This window comes from Eubalaena glacialis, chromosome 6 (genome assembly GCF_028564815.1).
Source record: "Eubalaena glacialis isolate mEubGla1 chromosome 6, mEubGla1.1.hap2.+ XY, whole genome shotgun sequence".
NCBI classification, from domain to species: Eukaryota; Metazoa; Chordata; class Mammalia; order Artiodactyla; family Balaenidae; genus Eubalaena; species Eubalaena glacialis.
Genome location: NC_083721.1, coordinates 59,531,839 through 59,554,591, shown reverse-complemented (window position 1 = coordinate 59,554,591; position 22,753 = coordinate 59,531,839). Strand labels below are relative to the sequence as shown.

Here is a 22,753-nt window from a genome sequence, read left to right as displayed (position 1 = left end):
TAGCACAGGGAACTATACTCAGTATTTTGTAATAACCTATAAGAGAAAAGAATCTAAGAAAGAATATATATATATATATGAATTGCCATGCTGTCTACCTGAAACGAATTATATTATTAGTATATAATAATATAATTATTATTATATTATAAATCAACTATGCTTCAATTTTTTTTAATGGTTTAGAAAAAAGAGTCCCTTGTCTTTTTTGTATATGATTTCCCTGTCTCAAAACAGAGGTGACCACTACCCACAACCTAACCAGAATAACCAGATGGGAGCTTTGAGGTCAGATACCTTAGTGAGGTGACCTTCTTCATTTTTTTTTTTTTTTTTTTGTCACGTGCCTTGCAGGAGATTATATTTAGTTCCCCAACCAAGGATCGAACCCAGGCCCACAACAGTGAAAACTCTGCATCCTAACCACTGGACCACCAGGGAAGTCCAGAGGTGAACTTCTTAGTTGATACAATACATGTGAAGGGACTTCTTTGCTTTAATACAGGATATCTGTGCCCCTGAAGCCCCCAGTACCTACTAAGAGCCCAGTATGGGTTTATCAAATAAACAAATCCCTCTTCCTAGTTTATGCCAAGGAAAATGCTGTACTTGTCCAGGCTGGAATATTCCATATTTGGTGAGCACTTTTAGAGTGGGTGGTAAGTGGGGGTCTTCAGACGCTCTGTGAACCCCCTGAAATTATATGCAAAATTTTGTATCTACATGTGGGAATTTTGGTGAGGGTCTTTAGCATTCATCAAATTTTTAAGAAGGTTCTTGAACCAAATTATTTAAGAATCACTGCTTCATGGTTTGCAGAGCAGTTATGCTTCATTATTTTGTTTGATCTATACAACAATGCCATGAGAAAGACATTACAATGATCCTTAATTTACAGAAGAAAATGTGAAATTGAGAAAGATGACACAGGTATTAAATTTAAAAACCTGGTGTTCTGGCTCCAGACTTGTGTTCTTCCCATTTGCAGTGTGTGTGTGTCTGTGTGTGTGTGTTTGCAGAAAAAGAAACACCAGGGAAGTGTTAAGTGGATTCTACGTGACTGATTAGAGATGGGATCCCTTCCCCCTCAAGATTCAACCGGTGGGTTCATGTCTTCCCACCCACCTATCAGCTTCAATTCTCCGGGAGCTGGCTCTGGTCGGCGCAAGTCCTCATGCCGCCATGGATTGTTCAACCCGGCAGAGACGTTTAAGAAGCAGAAAAGAAGATGCATCGCCATTCACTTTTGAGCCTTAGCTTCTTTATCTATATAATAGAGTTTACAAAACCACTTACTCTGACCTGAATACATTTCTCTCTCCTTCTAAAGGCAGCTGAAAGCATAAGTGATTGCTAGATCGATCGTCTTTCCTGGATGCTTTGTACTGCCTGACATCTGGGACTCATTTCCTCATCTGAAAACAGAGGGCTTTAAGACCAGATTATTTCATGGGTGGCTTTTAGCTCTAAAGAGCTCTGTCTATAATACTGTTGTGGAAGAAGTAAGATGGGGGAAGGGAAATTATAAAAGCACAAAGACAGCCGCTTTGTTGGCGTTCCTGGAGTCGTGACTTTCCACTGGTGTTTGGGTTCATCCATTTTTTTGCTCACTGCACCTTGAGTGCCGACATCACTGCATTCTTCCATCTCTTCGGGAAACCCGTTAGTCATATTCAGGTGCTTCCAGCACAGGTGCTGGTGGAGGGAGCCAAGGGCGAAGAGGCTTTGCGCCTGTGCGTTTCCCCCACCATCCTTCAGGGAGAACCAGAGGTTATTAAACACTGACGCTCCCTGGAAGCCATTGCCAGAGACTGTTTTTTCCTATTGACAAAAGGCAAACCAGAACTGTGCTGGCTCGTTCCTCTGGGGCACCAGAGGGAGTTGGCCTGATGACTTGTGTAGGCCTTTCAACTCTCAGAACCGGTGATTCTGCAACTCCTCTTGATTATATCACCGGGGGATTAGCACGTTATCACTCAGCAAGGATAAATTAAGGTTTGGAAGACTGAGTCTGACTCATGAAAAGTAAGGGGGGGCGGGTAGAGCCCAAGTCAGAGCAAGTGGGCCTTATTTCCTGCGCTTTGGGGTCAGAGCTATCCTGTTGCACAACTGGGGGCGGCGCCCATTCTGTTCTATTTTCTGTTAAAGGCATCCTTGGAGCACAGTTTTAATACAGTGTGGTAGGAGTACTGTCCCCTAGAATTGAGCGATGCTACTGCCCTGCCTGTGATGCCTCAAGTGCCTTCATTTCAACACACAAAAAGTTCACATCATCTGGAGGTTGGAGTCTGAAGGTTCGGGGAGTACTTTCATCATAGTGCTCTTATGAAACCCGGCAAAATCCCCTATCAGCATGCATAGGCAGGGACAAAAATGGGATTGATAAGAAAGAGGCTAGGTTGGGGTTGGGGGCGATGAGTAACTTCTAAATCCGGACAGCTAACCAAGTTTACCACCAGAGACAGAAAAATGTACAAAAGACCATTTTACCCTACATTCTTTGACATATATATATATATATATATATATATATATATATATATATATATATTTTTTTTTTTTTTTTGGTAAGAATCTTAGATGTTGGAATTATTTTAGTCAGTTGTATCAAGTAGGGAGGTTGTTAAGTGGTTCCAAAGTTAATGGGTTTCTTTGTTCCTGTGACCAGTTTACAATATAATAAGTACTGTTTCCTGGCTGCCAACCAATGGCCAAGTGCTTCCCAAACATTGCTTCACTGAATCCTCCCAGTAACCCTCTGAGGTAGGTGTTATTATTTCTATTTTATAAAAAGAAAATTGGATTTCCACTACGTTCATAACTTGCTCAAGGTCACACAACTTAAATAGCAATGTTGGTGGCCAAATCAGATCTGTCTGATTCCAAAGTTGTGCCAGTTACCAGAACACCAAACTGCTTCTTATTTAGACATTATGTTTTCTAGAGCAAATATAGCCATAACTGTTCCTTTACTTGCAGTAGCAGTAGTAACAGTAATAATAGCGACATATGTGGAGCTTAGTATGTGCCAGGAACTGTCCTAATAATTTAGGACTTTATAATTTATTAAATAACTAATCCCTTGTAAAAGTTTACAATGTAGAGTCAAGCCCCATTTATGGATGAGGAAGACATGGAGAGGTTGAGAAACTGGCCCAAAGTCACCCAGCGCGCTGGTAAGGGGCGGAGCTGGGAATCAAAGCCAGAAGATTGGGCTCCAGAGCCTGTGCAGGCCACTGGAGACTAGAGTAGGTTGTCAAAGAGATAAGTCACTCAGTGACTTATCAGAAAACCCACTGTCCTGTTCAGACTGGTCCGGGCTTGCATTAGACAGAGTTTGTGAAGAGTTGGCACTCTAGGAGAGAAGAGTGCTAGTGAGTCAATGAGAGAAAACTCTAGGTCCTTGGTTTCCATTGCCTGCTTGGCCAGCGTACCCAGTTTCAGGCAAGGTCATAAATCCCAGGGCAGCTATGTTCTCCTGTCTTTCCTTGGGGGTGCCTGTGGGGTGCTGGCTGAGGGGCACAGGAGGAGAAGTTGGGCTTGCAGAGTGATATATCCTGCATCCAAAGAAAAGGTAGTTTTAATTTTCCCATTTCTCTTGTCACTTAGTTATTGCTCTCCTTTTTCAGAAAAGTGAAATTAATTCTTTAGAATTCTTAGGAACCAGAAGGTTTCGAATCTGTGATGCTTCTGTATCTGCTGAGAGCACTGGGAAGTGAGGCTTCTTTTTGCACATGAAGTCATATTTTAACCCAAACCAAAAAAAAAAAAAAAAGGACTTGAGAGTCTGTGGGGATCAGAGCTGGGTATTGTGTTACAGAAATTTTCCATTTCAGACACAAACTACATACAGCGGTATGTGGGCCAAAAAAGGCAGAGAGAAACCCCAGGAGGGCCTGAAGAAATAATACCTCTTCCTTTAATCCTGAGAGGAGTGTGGCCAGGTTCTCAGGGAAGGCTGTCCAGAGGGTCTGGATCAGATCACACTTAGACGTCTGGGATTAGAATGATGATGATGGCAGCAGCATCACGGGGCATAACTTCAGAGAGCTCCCTAAAATGCCCTTGGGCAAGAGAGGTAATTTCTCAGTGACTCAGTTTCCAGTATCGGAAGATGAGATAAACACCTCAGAATTTGTTGAGAGTAGTAAAAATGGTATGAATGATGATACGATAATGCTAGTTATAATATTATTAAACGATACTTATCATTAGCATTTATTGAAGCCTTATTATGCACGAGCCACTGTGTTAAAGCTTTCTAAGCATTATCTCATTTAATTCTCACCACTCGATGACATCAGTGGTATTATTTTTCCAGTTTTGTATCCAAGGAAACTACAGTTTAGAAAAGCTAAAGGACTGACTTGAGCAAGCTCATAACCTTAAGTGATGAAGTTGGGTCTCAAATTTAAGTCTAGTCTGGCACCAGTGAACTGATACCTTATCCTGCCTCCCCAAGGACAGGACAGCCTTGGCCCACACTGCTCTGGTCCTGAGCTGAATCTGGTGAGTGCGATAGGGGACATCACTTGATTGACAGTGTGTTCCATTGACCCCCTCATCCTATTTTTTAGCAGTGCCCCTTTCAGGTTACTGGAAGCACCTATTTTTAAGAAATGTTGGGATGGCTTTCCAGGTAAGGAAACTGGTCTTGGTCCCTTGGGCTCAATTCTGAAACGGGTATTGCCTGCGGCCGTAGTTCTTATAGCTCAATATCCTCAACTAGCAGCATCAGCATCACCAGGAAACTTTCAAGGAAGGTAAATTCTCTGCCCCTGCCCAGATCTGCTGAAATCAGAAACTATGAGGGTGGGGCTCAGCGATCCGTATTTTAACAAGCCGGCAAGCTGATTCTGATGCAGCTAAAGTTTGAGAGCCACTGGCCTCTGGGGTAGATAAAGGAGAGAGTTAAATCAGGAATAGAGGTCTATGATTCTTAACAGCTGCTAGTGACTCACTCTCCCCAGTCATTCCCTTCTGGGTTTCTGTCCTTTTTAGGATGAAGGATTTGCTCGCATCCCATCGTGTATGATAAATTTCATCAACAGTGTCCATTCCTTTCTGAATCGATGTGCATGAGGAGACTTTGAGCTTTATCCCCTCCCATGTGTATGCATAGTCCCTTCTGTTTTTGGCACCACTTGCTCATTTTCCAGTCTGGATGATTAGCCTCAAGTTACCGTTATGCCAGAGGAGCAAAATAAGGTTTAATAAAACCGTGGTTCCAGGTTGAATTGAACAATTGCAGAATTGGGGCTGGGTCTCCAAACGTGCTTAGTTTTGAGGGTTCCGAATAGCGCTGCTATGTACCAGCAAGTGACGCCCTGTCCCCCTCTCTCCTCCCCACCCCACCTAAAATTCGTGACAGAGGGTGAAGCAACTAAAGCTGAAAATGGGGAAAATCACTGCTTCAGTTGTTAGCGTAAGCTCTGACTCAGACTTTGTCTGCCTCCCAGGCTCACGGGTCCCACGTGGCTCTCAGTGGGAAAACGAAAACTGAACGCAGATCTCAGAAGCAAGAAAATGGGAAAGGTTTTCTTCGCTCTAGTTCTTTCTCCAGAGACTGGTGTAAAATGGGTCTCCAGTCCAACACAAATCCCCCTTTTAAACATAACTTTCAATAAAGATTACTCTGAGTTTGCTAGTTTGTAACAAAAGCCTTTCTTGTTATCTGAGATGCTACTTTTCCTAATTGAAAAATAGTGGGAAATTTTATTCAGCTTTGCCAGAAAATGGAAACAGTGGTTGTTGATGTGACCTGTATTTAGCATCTTTGGGGTAGAAGGACCTTTTCTTTTATCCCAACAAAGATTTACTAACATTAAGTTCTGGTTGGAGGGGTCTCTGGAGTCCATCTTACATCTCCAAATAAGGTAAAATAAGAATTTAAAAAATGTGAACATGGTTTCTGTTTCCAGAAACTGTTTTTGAATTTCGAGAGAGTTTTGCTCAGCACTTTGTGTTGCTATCTGGCCTTATTTTAATTCACTGCAGACCTACTGAAGAATTTAAGTCATGAGCATGAGTTAGCAACACACAAATGAAGGCAAGATGTGTTATGGGTATTAAACCCTGACCTAGTGCAAGTGGAGACTCTGCCTAGCAATGCCTTTCCTGAGATGCGTTTACAGAAATGTCATGGCTGCAGAATAAATTCAATAAGGGAGAATGACAAAACTGGGACTTCCTTTGCCCTTGCCTGTTTGACAGATACACCAAGTTCTCTGCCCCTAAAGATCCTTGTGTTACAAATTGCATGTTGTTGCTCTTGTGAACCAACAATAAATATTTTATCGCAACATAAAATTTTGATTAACAATTTTGGAGAGAGATAAATCCAAGTCCAGTATCTGACTTTATTTCTTACTATCTGTGTGCCCTTGGACAAGTAAGTTAACCTCTTTGAGACTACTTTCCTTCTCTATAAATTAGGGATAAAATAATCACCACATAGAGTTGCTATGAAGACTGGTTTGGATAATGTTTAATGTTGGCATTTAGTAGCTGTTATTATTATTATTATTATTATTTTTTGCCATCTTGAACTCAGTTGGTTCAAACAGTAAACTTACATGTTAAAACAAATATTCCCTGCTGCCTATATATATATATATATATATATATATATATATACTCATATATGAGACAAATATGTAATAAATAGATATGTAAAATTACATTTTAACTCCAATCAGCTCCGAAAAGCAGTTAAGTTTTCCCTTTTCTTTCTTCCTTGAACTTCACTGTGAACTCTGCAGACTTACTCCTGGCATCATGAGTGATGCTTACAACCTAAAGATGCCCCGGGCAGGCCCCACATTGATAGGACCCGTTGGCAAAGTACAGGTTGTTGCATCTGTCTCACCGGTGTCTAGTAGATTACAAAACCATTTTCATGGTTTCATCATGATTGTTTACTCACCCATCCTATGGATTCAATCCTTTGAAAAATGTCAAGCCATGGATTATTCAAGCTACACCCACAGTAAAAAATGCATTTGGAATATATTGTTAGAAAAGAATTTAATGACAATTTGATGTTTCTAGTAAACTCTGATTCTGGTATTTAAAATATATATACTCATAAAGTCAAGAAATAAACTATTAATGTCATAACATTATCTCTTTGTTTTGTAAATCAACTTCTTATTAATGTGCCTCCCAAATTCAATATTAAAAAAGTGGGAATTCTGTGGGAAAAGAGGATAGTAGAATTTTAGAATGTGTTAAGATATGAGTACAGGCATTTCTTTGGTAAAAAAATGCACATACATATCTACACACTAAACTTTAGAAACTCCCACCGACTAGAGGAATGCAGAGAGAACCAGGGCATGAAGGCGGTGAGGGTGGGAGCTGGTGGAGAAGCATTAGGTCATCCATTCCTCCCTGCCACAGCGAGATTATCCCCCATACGGTGGTTTATGTTTCTGTGGTTTGCTGAGGGCTTGAGTTAGTTTTAAGTAATTTTATTCAAGGTCCTCTAAGCCAGTTTAAAATTATTTTGTGAACAATTCATTCTATCACATGCTTTAGCAAAATCTACCACAATCTAATAAGCATCTGGATATGTTCTCTGAGATGCAGCTCAGAGTCTCCTTTCCTTAAATTTCAACTTTCTACCTCGTTGCAGCAAAATCTCTTTACCTCCTTGGTGTTTAAATGTTTCCCGGGCACTGAATGTTTTGATCCAGTCTTGCTACACAATCCACAAGAGACTCTTTAAGAGTCAAGGTCTGTGTCTCCAACCAGAGGTTTTACAAAATGAATTGAACATAGGGTGGTAATAAATAGGTCATGAAATGCTTGAGGGTTACAGCTTGCTTTGTTCCTTGCTTCGTTTTTAATTCAGTCAGTACAAAGTATTTCTTGAGGGTCTATTATGTGAAAGACACTGGGCCAGGGCTCTTTGGCCCTGGACCTTGCGCAAGTTTTCTCTTCTTGTGTAATCCCGAGGGGATTACTATTTGTTTTACACACACAAGCACACACACACACACACACATATATACACACACACACTCACATATACATCTGTGTCTCCATCTGCTTTTTTTTTTTTTTTCTTACGTTTGGTATTTGTTTAATGTTTCACTTTCTGAGATCACAAGGTTGACTTAGAACAGTTTTTCCCAAACTTCCCAGTTGAAAATAATCACCTGAGGCATTTTAAAAAAAACAAATAAACAAACAAAAATACAAACAAACAGTTCTTGGGCCCTCTGAGCCAGTTTAAAATTATTTAAATATATGTAAAAGAGGGCTCATATATTCCCTTGCATATCTGATTCAATAGGTTTGAGGGAAAGACCAGGAATTTCATTTTTAGGGGGTTTCTCATATGATTCTTTTCAACAGATAAGTCTAGGAAGCACTGGAATAGGAGGTGATCTCCCAGGTCTCTTCCAACTTTAACAGATTACTCTTCACACAATCCTGATGGCTTTTCTCAGAGGTCTTGGTTGATAAATTCCATCAACTCTCTTCTTTAACCTCTGGCCCTTCTTTAACCGGTTCAGCAGTTCCTCATGCACTAACTTCTTCAGTGCCTCAAACTTTCACTTAAATCTTTAATTATATACATTTTTAATATATTTATTTATTATTTATTTTATTTTTGGCTGCATTGGGTCTTTGTTGCTGCGTGCGGGCTTTCTCTAGTTGCAGCAAGCGGGGGCTACTCTTCGTTTTGATACACGGGCTTCTCATTGCGGTGGCTTCTCTTGTTGAAGAGCACGGGCTCTAGGCGTGCAGCCTTCAGTAGTTGTGGCACGCGGGCTCAGTAGTTATGGCTCACGGGCTCTAGAGTGCAGGCTCAGTAGTTGTGGCGCACAGGCTTAGTTGCTCCGCGGCATATGGAATCTTCCCAGAGCAGGGATCGAACCCATGTCCCCTGCATTGGCAGGCAGATTCTTAACCACTGTGCCACCAAGGAAGTCCCCTTAATTATATTTTAATGTTTCAAAAATTTTCATGCCTACTGAGACTATGGTGGACTCCTTAAGAGGAGGGACTATATTTTATATACTTCTGTTGATTCTTCATTTGTATTCACACAATACTTTTGCACTCAGAGGAATGAGGTTTTGTTTCTAATTTAATTTTCCCTTTAAAAATTAATATCTCACTGCATTGGTAAAGAATATATCTTTTCATTCCATATACCAAGAAGCATACGATTCGGGAACCCTAGTCTTAGTCTGTCTGGTGCAGCTGTTAGGTACTCATATAACCCCCTAATCCTTTATAAAAACTTAATCGGACAGCTGCCTTGATAATATGCAGTTTCAATAACAGCCTCTGTTGAGGAGTATAATATCCCATTGTAGTAAGTCTCACAGATTAATGATGTTTCTCTGCAAAAAAAAAAAAAGTCTAATGGACAGGCTTTCTCTGAACTGGGAATCAAGCTACAAGCTGAAAAAACATCACCTTTAATTTCTACTGTGAGATGGAAGTGTATTCTCTGGTTTAGCAACTGTTGGTATCTTTGTTATATTAATGGCTTAATTAGACTGTTTCAGGGTGGTAGAACAGCTCTTTAAAGGACTTTCAACAAGGACTCTATTGTTAAAGCAAAACAGCTCTTTCATTTGAGCCATTAAAATCATAGGGGGAAAAATGAAAAATACCCCAGCAGCATATTTTTTAGTTCAGCTGTGACTTCTCCAGCACATCGCCAAAAATCCTCTGCAAGGCGGTTCTTGTTTATACAGCAGTTTGATCTGGATCCTTGTAAAATTAACATAGGTTGACAAATTAAATTTAACACCACCACCCTCCAGGATGTTGTAAATGTAAAGGAGACTAAACTAAACATTGGGAATGTTATTGTAATAGGGCAGTGTGAAGTCAGACCCAATAAAACATAAAAATCTTGCTTAGGAATATAATTTAGTACAAAGAGTATCAACAGTTGACATTAATTATTTTTTATACTTACTGACATCATGTTTCATACATCACTAAATCAGATGTGTTTGTTTCCCCACAGATTGTTTTTTACCAGAATTTACTAGCGACATCTATTGGGTTCTTAAGTTAAGCAGTTCAGTGTATTTGTACTATCACAGTTTAAAATCTTCAAGAATTCATAAAATAAGCATCTTACACTGTTTGTGGTTGGTTACATTAGACCATTCAGCCTCTCTGAATTTATCCTCAGAATGGATTTTTTAAAATGAAAGAAACTCACAGGTAATCTGCAACTTAAGTCCCAATAGAATTTAACAGGGAAGACTCCTCAGCCTTGTCCAGGTTTATTTAGAAGTACAAATAAATAGACACTAAAATTTTAAATGAGAAACTTATGTTTAAAGTCTGACTTTGAAAGAAGTAGAAAGTACATATTATGTAAATATAATTAATCCAACATAAATATCCTGATTTGCAAACTGCTCAGTTTAATGAGAGCAATGAGGTAACAATAAAGAGGAGCATGGAAGGCTTCCCTGGCAGAGCCACAGAAGGTCACCAAGTGAACTGGACTTTCCTGATGTTTGCCTGCCCTGCTTCCTATGTCAGGGAATTTCTGTAAGGAGACCCAGGCCCCAAGGGCCAGAGGTTTCCTTCTCTAGATCACAGGCAGCTCAGGCTATCAGCTACATCTGCCTAAGACTTTGAGTCTTCACTGAGGCATGCAAATGTCCAGGGCCTTTAGAGATTATGGTCGGTACCTCTGATGGAAGGTAGAGTCCAGGTGCGGCTGGTGGAACTGTAGCGGGCTTGTGTGGTGACAACACCAGTGTCAGCATCTTGAACAGACTGTCCTGGGGTGCCATCTTGGCTCTATTTTGCCTCCTCTGTTTCCTCCCTGTGCTTCTCTCCAGGCTTCCTAGCCATTCTGTGAACTATCTGACATACTTCCAATAAATTCCTTTTCTGCTTAGAGCTTCAAAGTTACTGTCTCTTTGTGGCACCAAGAACCCTGACTATAGGACCAGAAGCTCCAGTGTGTCCATGTGCCCGTAGGTGATCAGGCTCCGAAGGCTGTGAATCTCACAAGAAACTGAGATTAGTGTGACTAGTATTATTTAGATAAACTCTTCCTCACTCCAAATGAGATTTGAGATTACACAGAAAGATGCAATCTAAGAAGATTAAAAAAGTAGAGGGAAAGAGGAGGAAGTAAAAATAAAGATATTGGCATGTAAGTCATATTGCTAAATGCATTACTTTATAAGGAGAAATGGAACTTGTGGGCAAATGAGAACACTCAGTTCAACTGGTCCTCACATTCTCTTCCCTGCTGGAGGGGTTACCTGGGGACCCAAAAGAGTCAGAAGCTTCCGTGGGGAGGACGATGGATATGGAATCTAAACAATGGAAACTCAGCCACCTTCAGGGGTGGGTCACCAAATAATGGTCCCTAGGCTCCTCTGCCCTGGCATTACTGTGGCTGATGAGTTCTTGCTTTTGGCTCTGCAGTGTTCTTTCAGTCTTTTCTTTTAAAATCTAAGTATATTTGGAAGAGATAAGTCATTAAGTCATTTACTTTAGCAAAATGTCAGTCATTCATGCACTATCATCACAATCTTGCCCTATTCATATATTATATTTTTAAAAAAAATTTTTATACATAAATACCTACAATACCTTTGTTCTAAATAACATACATGAATGTAAAAGCTTGCTATGCTCCAGCTTTTAAATATTCACAGAAATAAACTCATAGTAGTAAAATGATTAAACATCATTGTCTTACATGATGCAGAAAGTTTATCAAGTGAACTAAGGTTTTGCCCTTGTTTAAAAAATTGTGCATAGAAGTTAACATTTCAGAGTCCTTATCTACCAGAAAGTGTCCAGATTTATAGTTTGGTTGGGTATAGAATTCCGGGTTGAAATCATGTCTCCTCAGAACTTTGAAGGCGTTTCTCCAACATCTTCGAATATCATACAGTGATTTTTTTTTTTTTTTGTAAAAATGCAAAGGAGTTTTTAAAATTTATTTATTTTTTATTGAATTTTATTTTATTTATTTTTATACAGCAGGTTCTTATTAGTCATCAATTTTATACACATCAGTGTATACATGTCAATCCCAATCGCCAAATTCATCACACCACCACCTCCCACCCCCCTGCTGCTTTCCCCGCTTGGTGTCCACACGTTTGTTCTCTACATCTGTGTCTCAATTTCTGCCCGCGCATAGCAACGAAGACCCAACGCAGCCAAAAATAAATAAATAAATAAATAAAATTTATTAAAAAAAAAAGTGGTTGCAACAATTCATACTTCCACCATAGCAGTGTGTGAATGTGCCTGTTTCCCACGCTCTCTGACACCCGGTGTTACCTAATTTTTGCCAATCTTATAAAATGGAAATGTTATCTCACTGTTTAAATTTACTTTTATTTCTTTTTTGGTGTGGCTAAACAGCTCTTCATATGATTATAGGTCATTTGCCTTTCTTCTTTTGTGAATTGCCAATTCATTTTCTGCCCAACTTTCAACTGGGGTATTCCCTAGAGCAGGTATAGATCTGCAAATACTCTTTAAGGATAGTCATATTTTGCCTGTTATTTATGTTGCAACTATACTTCCCTGGGTCACTGTTTCTATTTTTACCTTTGCATATAATATTTGTAAAAAAAGTTTTAAGTATTTATGTAATCAAATCTACTCTAATTAGCTTTTACTTACATTCTTTATTTCAGTGGATGAAAGAATGAAACCAACATGAAAGTTGGTCCATCAGAAGTTTGATTTATAATCTGAGTTTCTAAAAGAATCCGACAACTCAACAATCTCTTGGCCCAACTTCAGGAAACAGGCCAATTGTTTAAGATGGTAAAAGTTTTCACTTACATACTAAATATTTACCTAAGCCAACTTAAGAAGGATTTCCAACCAGGCTAGGGTGAAAGCTACTAAGCTTGCCCTTCCGGCTTGTATCCTGCTTAAAATGTGTGGTATTCAAGTCGGAGTTGGACTTGGACGTTAATGGAGGCTGTTGGGCTGGGTGCCAGGTGGGTCATCCCTATTCTTTAACCCTGAGCTTCCTAAATGGTGCCTGCTTGCTGATGTCAGAATCCTCACTGCCATTTCTACAGTGCTTGGCTCTTTGTTCTTCCTAAAAGTTGCTCCCAGGATAAATGAAGTTCAAATCATAACTGAGTAGAGCTCAGATTTATAACACTACTGTTCACCAGGCAAAAGTCCCCAGGGTTTGCGAGAGCACATGGGGCCTGGACCACACAGAATGATTCTAAGTTAAGGCTCCAGGTTCAAGAGCTGAGAATTAGGTACAGGCTCTGATTCAGGGTAAAGTTCTAGTTCTTATCTTTTAATTAAAAGGCTCCCTCTGGACCCTCTTACCTTCCTTCTCTGTGCAATCAAAACTTGCTCAGCCATGCCTACCACAACAGTCTCCACTCCTGTACTTTCTCTTCTTTTAAGATATTCAGACAAATTCCGGAAAGGAGGCAGCTTTCTCTTCAAAGTCTGAATTCTTAAAAAAGAAGGATGCAAATTCTAATTCCTTTTCTTTAAAACACCACTTGGACCTCAACTCCTCTGAAAGTCTTCCTGAGCATCTATCTAGAATGTTTCTGTGTTGTGTTCAGTTGCCACTGTCCTTATAGCTTCACACCATATGCTGCCTTGGCTCCTTCACTAGTTTATCTGCTCTACAAGATGCTGGTCTTCTCTGGACAGAGCTGTGAGCTACTCATCTCTGTATCTGTAGTGCTTAGCACAGTGTCAAGTGTACATTAGGCACTCCATAAATGTCTTTTTATTGGATCTATGGTAGAACAATGGAAAATATTTGATTCCAACATGCCATTATGACCTTGGCTTGGGTCAAGTGGGAACTCAGAGCTTCTGAGATAAATGCATGTGAAAATAGTAGTATCCCAGTTGGAGGCGTATCAAATAGTGGTTTAAAGGAGAAATATTGTGACCCTCCTCTCTGGAGAACAGCTAAAGATTAAGACATAATCAGAGTGCCTGTCTGTAGAAGAAAAAAATATGTCTGGAGAGTGGGCTAAGCATACATGTAGCCAAATAATGCTCAGGCCACTGTATCAATCATCAGTTTACTTGAATTTCATTAGTTAATCTTATAAGATCATGTAAAATAAGATGGTAATGGGATATAAACTTTAGCATGCCAAGAGTTACTTGAAGACATCCGAAGTCCAGTATTATTAACTGACCCTGATATTCATTTAGATATCTCAAAAGAAGTTTTTGCATGCCAAAGTTTCTTGTAGTTTGCCTTTTCTAAAAATGATCAAAATGTGTTGTAGCAATTTTAAAGAAAGGGGTGTGCTATCAATAGAAGTCTTTAAGGCCCATGATTTGGACAGACATTTGCTAATTAATTCCAGAAAGTAAGCAAGTATCTAGATTTTGTGGAACCCACACCCAGAAATAGACCAGACAAAAGATTTGTCTTTTCACAAAATTGATCTAATGTCTTTCTCATATTAAAATTCTTTCCATACATTGTACACACACACACACACAACTTGTAAATTATTTTTGTTCCACTGCAATTACAGTAAAACACTTGGTGCCTATGAATGCCTGAAGCTTTATGGCATGAAAGTCTCCTCTGTTCAGAATGTTACCTTTTCCCTTTCAGGTAATGCACAGTGAAAAACAGGATTATCAGGAACAGTTCCTGCATCTTCTGGAAAAGTCTGCTGGCTACGCCCCTCCTTACCTTCACTGTCTAGCAGACTCTCAGGGACAGATGGGATACTCATGGGGCAGAATGAGGACTAGAGGTAAGTGTATATGTGGCCACGTGGCTTTTTGAAAGTAGGAAAACAGAGTTCCATATTGCCTCATGCTCTGAAACACTTTTCCTCCTGCTAGAAAACTGGCAGGGCTAGAGAATCTAGTTCAATATTAGGAATTCAGTTCAATTCAAGAAGCAAGGTGTGCTCACTGACCCTGTTAAAAAAAGCTATGAAGGCGCCAACTGGTGTTTGGCCACTTGGTCATTAACATTAGAGAATATATGAAATTGTCCCATATTTCAGCACCTTGCCTGTTTTATTATTATTTTTTTAACTTGATGGGAGTACATTGAGGTCTACATTGAGCTAAAATTTGACACTGATAATGATTGTTGGAACCATAGGCCACTTTGGTTCTCTGGCCTCACTAAAAGGTAGTTCATGGTTGAATCATAAGTCTATTCTCTTCCTAACCTGCCTTAGCTGAAGGTATATGGTGGGCAACCCAAGGGTGACTTTCCGTGGTTTGTTTTGTGGCTTATAGAAAGTATGTGTAGCCAGTATGTAGACTATCAGGTAAGCATTATTTATTGTGTTACACACCCCTCTCCCCAAAAGACTACCTAAGAAGTCAATTAGATATTAGGAATAGAATCAAAACTGAGAAATGTGAAAACTCAGTAAGATTTTTACTGAGTACAATAGAAAGTCACTTGAGGATGCTGCCAGGAAATTGGTCTATTCTGACTGAATTCAAGTCATTCCCTCATCACCTGGAAAATTGCCAGATAACTCTTAGTGATTATAATTAATGTTTTCTTTCCCTCTCTCATCTTTAAAAAGGAACAAAAATGGGCAGCAAGATGATGTAGTCTCTGACTGCTACTGAAACATCAGACCACTGATGCCCAATTTCTTTGAGTGCTTTTCTTGTTGGACCAGAGGTTCTCTGCCATTACCTATGAGAGTGGTTCTTCAGGGCCTTAGAGCTCCCTGGGCATGGTCTGTGGCGACGAAGTGAACTGGTGTGTGCCAGGATGCTACACATTTTCTTTATGAGAACTTCCCATCATGCCTTGGTGCTTGGTGCAATTAGCAGTTTCCTTTGAACAGTACTGCCCTGGGCAGCTTTCTCTCATGCAATGTCACAGTGAGCAACATTATTCTTTCCTTTTTATAGGAAAAGGAGAGCAGAGTAAAATAACCTGAGGTTAAAAATAAAAAATATCAGTGCTTGGAATGGAACGTCATAATTCTGTCAGTCATCCTGATGATCATTCATCTCTGCAGAATATAAGAGCGAAGTTAGAGCCTCTCTAAAGAAAACTGCCCTTTCAGTTTGGGGCCTCAGGGAAGATCTTTGATGCATTCTTCTTTCTCGTTATGCCTTCTCTTCATTACAAACAGCCTTTCATGAAGCTTACAAGAAGGGACATGAGCACAGGCACCCAGTTAGCAACGGGTGAGCAACCCTGGGCAGGCAGCTGAGGTGGGGTAGGGAGGGGCAGGAGGTCAGAGATGCACCATTCCTTCCGCACCACAGTGAATACTTCTAGTTTGCTAGTCATCCCTGGAAATTCCAAAGTCTTTTTTTTTTTTAATAAATCACTTTTTTTCTACTCAATTTACAGTCAATTACTAATTTATTATCACCAAGGAATATTTATTGAGAACTCGTAATCATCAGAGTACTCTACAAATAATTAGAAGTGTATTTATACACACAAAGAGACCCAAACATGGGACTCTAAGGAGGCTGTGGTTTGGCTCACTTGATAAGTTTAAGACCTCTAAGATTATTTAATCCTGTTTCAAAAATAGCACCTACCATGTTTCTGGGAAAGAGTGGGTGACTATTGCAGAAGTGAAGATGACCTGTTAACAAATGTTTGTGGTTCTTCACAGGAAGGATGCAGATGGTAAAGAGTTGAAACTGAGTCACCAGCAAGAACTTTAGAAACCGGCACCAAGGCGCAGAGCAAGACACTGGTGGAGTCAGGATCGGGATGCCTACATTGGGCTATGTTTTATGTTCTATTTGTTGGATTGCAAGTTACCAACACAACTGCATTCTATAATAATAACTCTTCTCAGGGGCACTCCCATTTTCCAAAGAGAGACAAAAAGAGATGAATTTTGGTAGAGAACAGTCAGGTTTGGGGAAGTCTAGCCATTGGTTCTTGCCTATATTCGGGATTCCTGTCTAGGAAGCAGAGCTCAATTTTGTGGAATACATATGTTTGAACTTGAGGTTGCATCTCCTTTGAATTGAGATACGGGTTTTCCTTTGGTCAGAGAGAAGCCTGCTTTCTGCAACATCTCTGGTCGGCCTTTGGGTTTTCTCTCTTCTTGCTACCCGCTCACATACTAACCACAAGTTTCCAGCTGCTTACCTTGTGAAATCTAATGAGAGCACCACAAAGCAGGTCCCACGGATGACAGCCATCATTATCCAGAAATAAGAGCTCCAGCTAAATGCACCATATAAGGCTTATTTTAAGAAATGAATTCTTGAAAACATCAGCCCAGCGATGATAAAAAAGAATTCTGCCTAGTTAGAGTTCTTTGCAGGAAAGGTTTTTGATATTGCTTTGGCTTTAGGGGGGAAAAAAAAACACGCTGGACTTTATGGGGGTTACCTAAGTGCACAGTGAAACTGCAAATTCAAACTGTTTGAATCCTGTCCTCCAAATACAGAGGTCTTATGTGAAAACAATCTCATTTTCCTTTTGCTTTCTGGGAAGCCCTCCAAGGCATGGTGAATTGCCAGCTTTTGTGACCTTTAGTTTCTTAGCTGCTCCCAAGGGAAACTTGACCTTGGAACTGTAGAAAGGAGGGAAATAATTTTCAAACTGGTGCAGGGCAGGGGCAGAAGTTTCATTCTGTTTTCTCATTGCCCAAAGCTTATAGGTTCTCCGGCACCAATATCCTTAGAGCCTCTGAGGTCACAGAAATGAGGACAAAAGTTGTGATGAAGATGTGTATTAACCCCAAGGCAAGGACGCGGACAACAAGACTGCCACATGGGATGGAGACTCAGGTGACCAACCAGGTGCAGTTCCCAGTAAAGCATTAGGAGTAAAAAATGATTAGTCCCCACCCAGATTCACAGCTGATACAGGGCTTTCTGACTCCTCATAGCATTTTAAGACTGAAATGGAATTCATAGGGCACAAGAATTCCTCCTGTAACTTTAGTTGGCTTCTGTATGTATTGGGACTACATCTAGGATGGATTCTCAACCTCCTTAGGTTTCCTACTATTTGGCAGCTGCTTGACTCGTGAGACATTCATCTGGTTACAGAGTTAACCAACAGAGGACTTGTGTATATCAAGAGACACCATGGGGGCTCTGTAAGCCCTACTCACATACACTGTCCCCCAGGCATGGACTAGATTAGGGAACAGTGATTTGTTACCATTGATTTCTCCGAGCAAGAATTTCTTTGAGATCTTACTTTGCTCGTGGACACGTGGGTTTAAAAGTTTTTGCCTTTGAGGCAGATTTTATTAAGTAACAATTAGTGTCTTCATTTTCAGTACTCAATGAAAATCTAATTAGAGTAACAACATTACCATACTGACCTGATAGAATCCCAGCCCAAAGCAGTCACTATCTGAGTGGGTCTCTGTAGCCTGAGAACAGACTGTGTAGTCATTCGGCACTTTTAATTTCTGAAAATAGCTGTATGTCCCATTCTTATCATTTGTAAGCCTTAGGAATCCAGAGAACTGTTTATGTATTAGAAAAAAAGAGCAAAGAATTTGGAGTCCCAAACCCTCTAGGACGTGCCAGCTGAGTGATATTGAGAAGGACACACCTTGAATGTGTCTCAGGTTCCTTATTTCAAAGGCTGTCATCAGAAAATGACACTTCTCTTACAGGGCTCTTATGAAGATTAAATAAAACCATACTGGAAAGTTTTGACATACTTAGTTTTCTCAAAGACAGAAATTTGCAGAAATAAACATCAAAAAAATCCTGGTATAATGCATTAAAAATTTGTTTGTATGTCACATTAAAATCAAACAAACTAAACAATGTTTGTGAACCAGGAGAGAAAAACAATTTTCTCTTACAGTTTCAGAAAGGGATAAATGTGCTAACCTGTGGGCAACTGTTTGTGTGTGTGTGTTTTGTGGTTCCTTTCCTGGAGGAGAGGAAAACCACTGTGATATAGATTTTTATACCTGTATAGGATCGAGGATACCATGGGGGTGGTGGTGTCATAAATATATACTCTGAGGATCTAAGCAAATAATTTAGAAAGGACTCCTTAGTCTTTTACACTTAAAATACAAATAGTATAGATACTGTTGGGTGAGTATTTTTCCCGGAGTGTAGAGAACATGGGCTTTGGAGTCAGGCTCCAACTCAAATTTCACCTCATCTCACTAGCTCTGTGACTTGAGCAAGTATTGTAAATTTCTTATAGGGATTAAATGAAAAAGAAATGAGGACAAAAAAGCAATAATTCAATTCCTGGTCCTAAGAAGCACTGGATAAAAGTGAAATGTTGTTATTCGTCCTTATATTTCAGCTTCAACTTTTCTCTTTATCCTAATGTTAACAAAACATTTTTTTATCCTGCTTATCCTAAGTTAACAAAAATGATAGCATTTGAGTAGAGTTCATGCGGGGCCAGTTGTATAAAAAAGGGCACTCAGTGGACTTGGTGATGCAATCCTTGTTTGTAATGCCTTTGCTATCACACTCATAGGTATGTATGAGGTGGGTCAGTAAAAATGAAGAAACTCTTTGTTCAAAGTTGTTTAGCCAACCACATTTCATGATGGCATTCCTTTATCTTGATCTTGTAAATGCTCAGGAATTGTGGCTGCTTTGGAATGTCTGCCCGACAGCTAATGGAATTTTTAGGATGTATCTGAAAAATAGTGCAAGCGTCTTTCTGTCCAAATCCATTGGATTTAGATGAGTGGATATTAGCTGAGCTGAAGTGAAACAGTAATTAAATTCTTCAGTTTTCAGAGAAAGATTAAGATGGTGTCATTTTTCCCTGGAAATAGTGCAGATGTTGTATTTTAGTTGAGGCTCATGAATCTCTGGAAGGGAATGGGGCAGAGATCTAGCCTGAGAATTGCCTGGGTTTCCTTAGGAAATATTCGGGACTGGGAAGACCCCAGTGACTGCCACCACTAGAACTGGGAACACTTCCCTTTGTTCCTCACCCACTCCTCCCCTTTCTCCCCTCAAAGAAGGTCCAGTCTAGTCAATGCTGGCCTTTTGGTTATGGTGGTACCCAACTGGCCCAGGGCATGGCATACCCAAGGGCCAGTGGAGAACCACTGACTTTTAGTCAGCCTTGCTTTCCTCAGTGACATTCCCACCCACCACCCAATTTAAGCTCCTGCATGTGCTTAATTCCATGGCCACTTGGGAAAACCAATGGGTTGGGAATGAGGCAGAAATGAGTAGAATCCTTGTTCAGCCTCTGATTGAGTGAACTTGGGCAAATTAGTTACCTTCTGAGTTCTAACTTCCTGACATGTAAAAGGAATAATACTGTCTATCTAGTCAATCTCAAGAATAATCTCCCTCCACCTAACATCCAATATGCATGAAGAGGGAAGAAAAGCTGGGTATACGTTCAAGGGGCCATCAGAGTTTTGGCCTCGAGCCAGATGCTGCACAGAAAGGATAGGTAAGATCTAGTGTGGGACAGACAGCCTACAGGACTGTGTGTAAATCTGGCCAATACATTTGAATGCACTGACACCCTTCCCCTTCTTCAAAACCACCTCCATCGTTATCTCCAAGAATTCTCTGGCAACCAGCCAGATACACACTTACCATTTTACTGAGCTTAATATTGTCACAGAAATCTATCAGTTTCTCATAATTCTTCACCACATTCCTGGGAATTAGCCCCAGATTCATCAAAAATCACACATGGGGTTTGTGCCTGGGCTGCACTCTCAGTGGCCTCAACTCCTGCCTCTAGTTAACTGCCAGAGCCACTTAAAACTTCCAGCCACAAACCTCACCAGAGGGGAGTCACTTCAGTTCCATAAATGATTGACAAAAATAGTGTCAAACATTGGGACTTCCCTGGTAGCACAGTGGTTAAGAATCTGCCTGCCAATGCAGGGGACATGGGTTCGAGCCCTGGTCCGGGAAGATCACACATGCCACGGAGCAACTAAGCCCGTGTGCCACTACTGAGCCTGTGCTCTAGAGCCCACAAGCCACAACTACTGAGCCCATGTGCCACAACTACTGAAGCCCGCGCACCTAGAGCCCATGCACCGCAACGAAGAGTAGCCCCCTCTCTTTGCAACTAGAGAAAGTCTGCACGCAGAAGCGAAGACCCAACACAGCCCCAAAAAAATAGTGTCAAACATTACCAGGTCAAATACATGGCCCAGCCCCTTCCCTAAAGGGAGTTCAGAAAAATAGGGCCTCCCTACCACCAGGCTTCTAATAATTATAAAAAACAGGAACCACTGCACAGACCTGACAGACATATGCTGTGACAATATGACAATGTTTCTAGAGGAGTTACATTCAGGCCTAAAGAAGAGTGGATCATGTTCACTAAGAATAACATATTTCTGGAATGTGTAGACTTGGAGGGGAAAATTCCATGTTTTTTGAGGATTATGTAACAACCTCAATCCCCCCCTAGAATAATAACTTATTCTAGAGCTAGTCTATTTCTTCCCTATAGACTTCCAGCAGCAGGAGAAGTTTCTCCAAAGTCATGAGCTCTTATGCCTGAGGTGGTATCAGATACCCAGTTTGTGTGTGAATCTTGTTCACATTTATTATCGAGCTGGGAGGGACCCTGTGGCATTTACTACTCTGGGCAAGGTAAAAATGTACTCTGGTCTGGAGAGAATACCGGCTATAGCTTCAGAGAAATGTATCTTCTAAGTTGCCTTGTGTCCATTCTTTAGAGAGAATCAGGCAAGGGCTTTAGCGGTCCTCCACCAAAGGTAGGAAAGAGCCTGGCATCAGTAAATGATTGACCTGCTGCCTGGGGTGATAAGCTTAGGTAAATAGGCTTGATTCTGCTCCAGCAATTTCAAGACTTTTAACTCCCTAGGTTCCAAAGCAGAAAAATGCACATGGCTTCCGGGGATATCCTGTCTTTTGAGGTTTACAGCCTCTGCATGAACTGTGCGTTCCTCAGAATAATTGCAAACTATCCTCTTTGGTGTATCTTGAAAGTGAAAAGAATTCATGCAAATGAAATTCTGGAACAAAGCCACGTTTGCAGAGCCACGACCGATGGAAGAATTTCAACAAATCACAAATAGGATTTTTTATAATGAAAGATTTTTAAAAAACTTTTGAAATATGTAGAAGAACAGCAGCAATTTTCAAAGGAGAGAGGAGCTGGAAGAAAGATACAACCCACTTTCAGAACACGTTGGAGGACAAATGATTTGATTTGCCCGACATACGCCCACATCGACCACACCTCCTTCAGCAGAACATCATCCGAGACGTGCTGGCTGCAAGGTTGGGTCAAGTGCTTGCTTTGTGATCTCCAGAGAAGGGCCTGTGACCAGACAGATCACCTACCTTGACTGCTGCTTCTCAATCTGGATTCTTCCCTCAGCTTCCTTCCTGGTTCAGCAGGGGTGGCGGGAGACTGTTCCAATCCTTGCTGAAGATTTTGGGATGTTCGGAAGAAGCATCGACACAGGCTTCTACTTTTCCCCCAAGCACGAAATTGAGATGTTCCCCTCTGTTTCCTTTCCCGGTCTCTCTGGCTCCTGCACACAGTGGTCATGGGCAGCAATTTGCTTGCAGCCAGGTATGTTGACAGATGTGAAGGCGGGAGCCCATGCTGGTCTCAGCTGCCTGGTCTGGCCAATCATTACACACCAGGTCAGGCTCTCAGTCCTGCTCAAACCCAACCAGAGATCTAGGTGACACAATCAGATAGCAGTACCACAGGGGGCAAAAAGCAGGGTCTGTTAGCTATTGACAAGCCAGAAAAGCAATTACCTGGCCTCTGGATCTGTGAAGTAGACAACACAATTATATCTGGGAGAAAAATCCCCTTTACTTCATTCTTTTTTATTAT

The 22,753-nt window shown here is 40.7% G+C and overlaps 1 protein-coding gene across 2 annotated transcripts in view; it reads right to left on the bottom strand.

Moving 5' to 3' along the window:
- The window catches only part of PHLDB2 (pleckstrin homology like domain family B member 2), a 232,468-nt gene extending 209,971 nt beyond the window's left edge, over positions 1–22,497 (bottom strand). The window contains exon 1 of one of the 2 annotated variants that reach the window (XM_061194159.1): positions 22,246–22,497. The gene's annotated coding sequence lies outside the window, so the exon portion shown is untranslated. The remainder of the gene's footprint in view (positions 1–22,245) is intronic. The other variant, XM_061194163.1, reaches the window with a different exon arrangement.
- Between the last annotated feature and the right edge of the window lie 256 nt (positions 22,498–22,753).